Source organism: Lepus europaeus, chromosome X (assembly GCF_033115175.1).
Source record: "Lepus europaeus isolate LE1 chromosome X, mLepTim1.pri, whole genome shotgun sequence".
Lineage (NCBI taxonomy): Eukaryota > Metazoa > Chordata > Mammalia > Lagomorpha > Leporidae > Lepus > Lepus europaeus.
The window spans coordinates 8,229,857-8,237,376 of record NC_084850.1 but is presented as its reverse complement, the minus strand read 5'-3'; positions in this window follow the sequence as shown (position 1 = coordinate 8,237,376).

Sequence of the window (7,520 nt, the reverse complement as noted above, 5' to 3'; positions counted from 1 at the left end):
GGTCTAATTTTTGTATGCTCTTGAGTTGAATGTGTATTCTGCTATTGCAGCATAATCTTTTTATATCGCTTAGATCCATATGGCCTAAAACATAACTAAGTCCAATGTTTGTTATTCATTTTCTTTCTGGATCTGTCAATTGTTAAATGTAAATGGTGAAGGCCCCACTGTTACTGTATTACAGTCTATTTATTCCTAAAGATTTATTAATATTTGCTTGTTGCATATAGATGCATTTAGATGCTCTAATTTTGAGTACATATATCTTAGCAATTGTTATATTCCCTTGATGGATTGATACATTTATCATTATATAATCAAACTGTTTTCCTCTGTTAACAGTTTTTTATTAAATTTTATTTATTTATTTTAGAGGTAGAGTTACAGACAGAGAAAGGGAGAGACAAAGAGAAAGGTCTTCCATCCACTGGTTCCCTCCCAAATGGCCACAACGGCTGGAGCTGATCTGATCTGGAGCCAGTAGCCTGGAGCCTGCCCTGGGTCTCTCACATGAATGCAGGGGCTCAAGCATTTGGGCAGTCTTCCACCAGTTCCCAGGCCATGAGTAGAGACCAGGATCAGAAGAGGAGCAGCTGGGACTAGAACCAGCACCCATATGGGATGCCAGCTCTGTAAACAGAGACTTAGCCTCGGGCCATGCCAGCCCCTTAACAATTTCTTTAAAGAATTATTTATTTATTTATTTAAAGGCACAGTTATAGAAAGAGAAGGAGGGAGGGAGGGAGGGAGGGAGGGAGGGAGAGAGAGAGAGAGAGAGAGAGAGAGAGAGAGAGAGAGATGATCTATCCACTGGTTTCCCACATGGCTGTAATGACTGGAACTGGGCCTGACAGAAGTCAGGATCCAGGAACTTCTTGGTCTTCCACATGAGTGACAGGGGCCCAAGCACTTGGGCCATCTTCTACTGATTTAGCAGGTGCATTAGCAGAGAGCTGGATTGAAAGTGGAGCAACCGGTGCTGCAGGTGGCAGCTTAAACTGCTATGCCACAATGCCAGCCCCTCTTTTAACAGTTTTTATAACTTAAACTGTGTTTTATGTTTTATATATATGCATGCATTAATATATGGGTAATGTAAGACTCTAGTTACTATTCCCTTCAATGCATCTTATTTCTGTCCTAAACCCAAGTACTGTAATATCCTTGTTGCCTTAGCTCATGTCAAGATATTTTCATGATTGGATATTTGTTAAATTGATGTCTCTGTGAGAGAATTAGTGCTGAGATATCCTATTCTTCCATCTTGTTGATCTAAAATTATGGTAATAAATTTTAAATAATAAATGAATTAGAGTGGGTGATGATGGTAAGTGCTACCCAGTGGGCTAGAATTCAAATTTTAAATATAATGGTCAGGGAAAATTTAGCTCTTACAGTTGGTGCTTGAGCAAATTACATGAGGCAAGGGAGTGTTCCATGTAGATATCTAGAAAACTAGTCTTCATAGGCATAGGGAAGGGCAACCAAAATCTGTAAAAGAACAAAAGATTTCTCAAGTGCTTGAAGAATACCTGAGATGCCAGTATTAATGAAAAAAATAGATCTAGATCATGCAGTGCCTTCAGAGCCATTTTAAGGATTTGTTTTTCTGAGTGAAATGTAGGGGGCACTGGAGAATCTTTGTGTAGGTTAATGTTATGATATATTTAGTTGTAAAATGATTACTCTGGCTCCTGTAATTTGGATATCCTTTAAGAAGCAAGACTGAAAATATGGACAGCAAATATGGTGCTAACTGTATAATGGAGGCAAGGCATAATAATAGCTTATATTAACATAGAATTAGTGGGAGAAGTTCAGGGGATATGAGTACATAATAGACATTTTTAAGGTATGAGAAATACCTTTCCTAATGGATTGTTTTATAGTAGGAGAGAGTTAATGATAGCTCCAAGATTTGGGTCTAAAGAGTTTGAGAAATGGTACTGATATGGAGAAGGCTGAAAGAGGAACATGATCAGTGAAAGATACAGAGCATGGAATGATGATATTATAAAGTTTATATTTTAGATGTCATTATTTATACAGGTGTATATATAAATTTTTATATCAGTATAGAGTTCCAGGATGGATATATATGTTTGGGAATCATCAATACATAGTTACATATAGAGTGCAAAACCAAACATAATCACATAGTAAGAGATAGAACATTCAAGGAATTCTCTGGCGGACTCCAGTATTTGAAAGTGTAGTGAGATGAGAAAGAATTGGTAAAGGAGAATGAATAGAAATGGCCAGTGCCATAGATGAAAGTACCAAGGGAATATGTTGTTATGGAAATGAAGAGATTGTGAAAGAAGGAATGGTTAACTGTATCAAAAGCTGCTAATAGGGCAAATAAGCAAGGAATAAAATGATGTTTGGAATGAGTACATGGAAGTTATTTGTAACAATGTATTTGTAACAACTAGAATGGGCCCTTGAAAGTATGAGAGGTGAGGAATTAAAGAACTCAAGTGCAAGCAAGTCATTTAAAGAACTTTGTGGTTAAGGAGAGCAAAGAATAGGGTCAGAAATGTTTTAAGATATAAGTAATTGGATTTGGCACTGTGGTATAGCAGGTAAAGCCGCAGCCTGCAGTGCTGGCATGCCATATAAGCTCCAGTTCAAGTCCCAGCTGCTCCACTTCCTATCCAGTTCTCTTCTATGGCCTGGGAAAGCAGTAGAAGATGTTCCAAGTCCTTGGGCCCCTGCACCCACTTGGGAGACTTGGAAGAAGCTCCTGGCTCCTGGCTTAGTATAGACCCAGCTCTGGCCATTGAGACCATTTGAGGAGTGAACCTGCAGGTGGAAGACCTCTACCTCTCTGTAACTCTGACTTTCAAATAAATAAATAAATCTTTAATAAATATATATAAGTAATTATAGGATGCTTATTGATGGGTAAAATCCAATAGAGAAATAAATTTTGATTCTGGAAAGAGTAAGAGTTCAGAGAGTGATGTGTTTTATTTGTTTTGTTTTAGTTTAAGGACTTCTGCAAAACTGGAGTAGATGGCCCTAGAATAGATCACAGGCAATGTACCAATATTAACAGAAAAAAGTTAGATATGTATATTTGTGGGAAAATATATGAAATACTGTTCTAACTTGAGTGTTTTTCCAGAAAATCAATGTCTGACTCTAACTCTTTTAAATTTTTAAGGACTTTATTAATACATTAGATTCTCTGGGTCACAGAAAATGTATGATAATTACTACAGCACAATTTTCATGTTAATGCAATATTAGTATAAAGAGAACTAATTCAATGTTCTTCATAGATATAGTTTTAAGAATATAATACTTCCCTTCCTCTCTCCCATCTTCCTCTCTCTTTCTCTTTAATTTTTAAGATAACATTTTAAATTTATATTGCAGTCAAAGACAATGCTATGCTAAATAAAGAGTTTTAACAAATTAAAAAATAAAATGACCTTAGTTCAGCTAGAATATATGCAAGGGCTATAAACAATACTCAAAAGATGTCTTGAAAAAAAGTAATGTACATAAAATTGTACATATTTATGATGTACTATATGATGCTAACACATATGCATTGTGTAATGTCTAGTCAGGGAAACATACCTATTTCCTCAATCATTTAACATTTCTTTATGGTGAAAACATTCAAAATTATATCTTCTAGTCTTTCTGTGTTTTTAATAGAGAAATACACTGTATATTATATTCATATTACCATACAATAGAACCCCAGTACTTATTTCTCCTACTATAGCTTATATGCATTAACCAATATTTCCCACTCTCCCTCTCCTCTTCCCGCTCCAGCCTCTGGTATCTACCATTATACTTTTGACTTCTGTGGGATCACCAATTTTTTTAGACTCCACATGTAGTGAGATCATGCAAAACTTCTCATTCTGTGTTTGGTTCATTTTACTTGACATTATGACCTCTAGCTCCATGACAAGATATGAATGACAAGATTTCATCATTTTTATGGCTGAATAGTATTCCATTGTGTATATGCACAGCATTTTCTTTACCCACTCACTCATCAGTGGATAGACACTTAAGTGGTTTCTATTTCTTGAACATTAGGAATAGTGCTGCAATTAACATGGATTTGTTTGGCAGATGGATTTCATTTTAGTTGGATTTAGTTAAATAGTGCTGCAATTAACATGGATTTGTTTGGCAGATGGATTTCATTTTAGTTGGATTTCATTTTAGTCAATCCCAGTCATGGGATTGCTGGATCATATAGTAGTTTCCTTTTTTTTTTTTTTTTTTTTTTTTGAGGGACCTCTATACTGTTTTCCACAGTGGCTATAGACATTTACATTCCCACCAACAGTTGCAAGGATTTCCTTTTCTCTGCACTCTTGCCAACATTTGTATCATTTTTTTATATAATAGTTGATCTACCTGGAGTGAGGTGATCTTATTTTGGTTTTAATTTTAATTTCTCTGATGAGTAGTGATATGGATGTTTTAATGTACTTTTGCCTATTTGTATGTCTTTCTTTGAAAAAAATATCTATTTCGATCTACTCAGTTTTAAAATTGGAAAACTTGTTTTTGCTATTGAGTTTAGTTCTCTTTATATTTGGATTTTTTTACATGTGTGGAAAAAGATGTCCTTTTAATAAAATATATCAACATATATCACACACAAACTACAATGTATCATAATCGCTTTCTTTTTCTCTCTTAATTTAGAACCAGACTACAAGGTAAGAAAAACACAAACAGCTATAATGTTCCAGTAATCTGAACAAGGTCTTTTTTCAGGCAAATGATATCACATAGAATATAGTATACATGTTAATGACTTGTCAGATATATAGCTTGAAATATTTTCACCCATTGATTGTTTCCTTTGCTGTTCAGAAGCTCTTTAGTTTGATGAAATTCTATGTAATTACTATCTCTTACCCTCACCCTCTGTCTTCTTCCTTTATTGTCCAAGCAATACTTTCACCTGAGAGTGAAAGTTGGGAAGGAAGTGCTGGGTGTTTGAATTAGGAGGAGGATGCGCAAAACAGATTCCTTTGACAGTGGTGAAAGGAGGTAATTATAGAAATGACATCATAGCAGCTTTAAGGCCTTGCCTTGCCTAACTTTGAAAGTGTAGAATGATATTTGTTGGTTTCTGTAAGTCAAAGAAAAAGAGATACTATTAAACAATTAATTATAATTCCTATGAACACTGGTAAACTACGGAGTTTAGTATAGGGGAAAATGAGAACATAAAAAGGTAATTAATAGTTAATAAAAATAATTAATGAGCATTGATGTGGAGGGGATAATTAGAGTTGGGTATGCAATAGTAGGGGATGGTAGCCAGAATGAGATTCTTGCAAGTGGAACTTTGGAGCAGTTATATTTTTTATTATGACAAAACCTAGGATATATTTCATGAGAGTAGTGGGAGAAGACTGCATTGAAAGAATGATCACTTGAGAAATGGACATTAAAGAGGTGACATTCCAGGGTGTCTGAAGCTTGATCTATATGGATAAAGCAATTAACAATAGCTGTGGCTGAAGTAGTACTAGAGAGAGTGACGGTGAACTGAGAGACAAAATCTGTAAGAAATGGCTTAGAAGGACACTGGAATCTATAAAATGACTGCATCAGGGAAATAAAGAGAATGGCTTACTTTGAGACTATGGTATAAAAGCAAACGGCCTCAGGAAGGATAATACAATTAAATATAATTAATGTAATATGACATATTATTATATAATATAATAATATAAATGATAATATAATTAAATATAATTATCAGAGAACATCATATAATTAAAACATTTTATAGATAGTTGGGAGGGGTATTTGGCTGTTTTCAAAAGGTCATTACAGGGGCTGGTGTTGTGGCATAGAGGGTAAAGCCATCGCCTGCAGTGTTGGCATTCCATATGAACACCAATTTGAGTCCTAGCTGTTCCAATTCCAATCAAACTCTATGCTATGGCCTGGGAAAGCAGTGGAAGATGGCCCAAATGCTTGGGCCCCTGCACTCATGTGAGAGACGTGGAGAAAGCTCCTGGCTCCTGGTTTCAGCATGGCCCAGCCCTGGCTGTTGCAGCCATATGGGAAGTGAACCAGTGGATGGAAGACCTGTCTCTCTCGCTCTTGCTCTCTGTAACTCTGCATTTCAGATAAATAAATACATCTCTAATTTACTGTTAATCTGATATAATTATATTTCTCTAAATAATTGTAGCTGTATTAGTCAGTTTAGATGTTAGTTGCCAAATTCTAACATTTGTTAAAGTAATCAATTGATTGTTTAACAGCCATGTATCATTGGGAAGTAGTTAATTAAATGTGCTGATAGTCCCAGTCCTCAAAGTAGAAATATGAAAATGGAAACTGGTAAGTTTGCAAACTCGAGACAAAGTGGTCGAACCAACATTCTAGTGTTAGGGGTATGTGTTGTGGCACAGTGGATTAAATTGCCATTTGGAGGGCTGGCATCTCATATCAGAGTGCCAGTTTGAGTCCCTGATATTCCATTTCTAATCCAGTTTCCTGCCAATGCACTTGAGAAGGCAGCAGAAGATGGCCCAAATACTTGAGATGCTGTCACCTACATGGGAGACCAGGATGGAGTTCCTGGATCCTGGCTTTAGCTTGACCCATCCCTGGGCTAGTCCAGCCCCAACCTCTGTGGGCATTTGGAAAGTGAACCAGCAGATAGAAGATCTCTCCTCCCCACTTCTCTGTCACTCTGCATTTCAGATAAATAAATAAATCTTAAAAATTATAGAAAAGATCATAATGGTAATAACTAGCAAAGCCAAGAATAGAATAACAGTGACATCCCTGACTTAAAGATGGCAGATTTAGTCTAAAAGCAAAATAAACAGAACAAAAGCAATAGTAACAGCAATCAAAACAAATAAAAGGCCGGCGCCGCGGCACACTAGGCTAATCCTCCGCCTTGTGGCGCCGGCACACCGGGTTCTAGTCCCGGTCGGGGCACCGGATTCTGTCTCGGTTGCCCCTCTTCCAGGCCAGCTCTCTGCTGTGGCCAGGGAGTGCAGTGGAGGATGGCCCAGGTGCTTGGGCCCTGCACCCCATGGGAGACCAGGAGAAGCACCTGGCTCCTGCCATAGGATCAGCGCGGTGCGCCGGCCGCAGCGCGCCAGCCACAGCGGCCATTGGAGGGTGAACCAACGGCAAAGGAAGACCTTTCTCTCTGTCTCTCTCTCTCACTATCCACTCTGCCTGTCAAAAAAAAAAAAAAAAACAAATAAAAAAGAAAATAGAATGGCTCATTATTTTTGAATTACAGATAAATATTCAATGATTTTTAGTTTTATTATGTCTCAAATATATTTGGAATATACTTGTACTAAAAAGTCTTGTGTTGGCAATGCTGTGTTGAAAAGTCAGTTCACTTGCCTTCTCAATGAATCAATGAAGTGTATGTTAAGGGAATGCTGTTATTTTTAAAAATGTCCTGTGCAATGAAGCCAATTATAACAGAATTATAACAGAAAATCAGATAAGTCAAATGGATGTAGTAACAAGTAAAACAT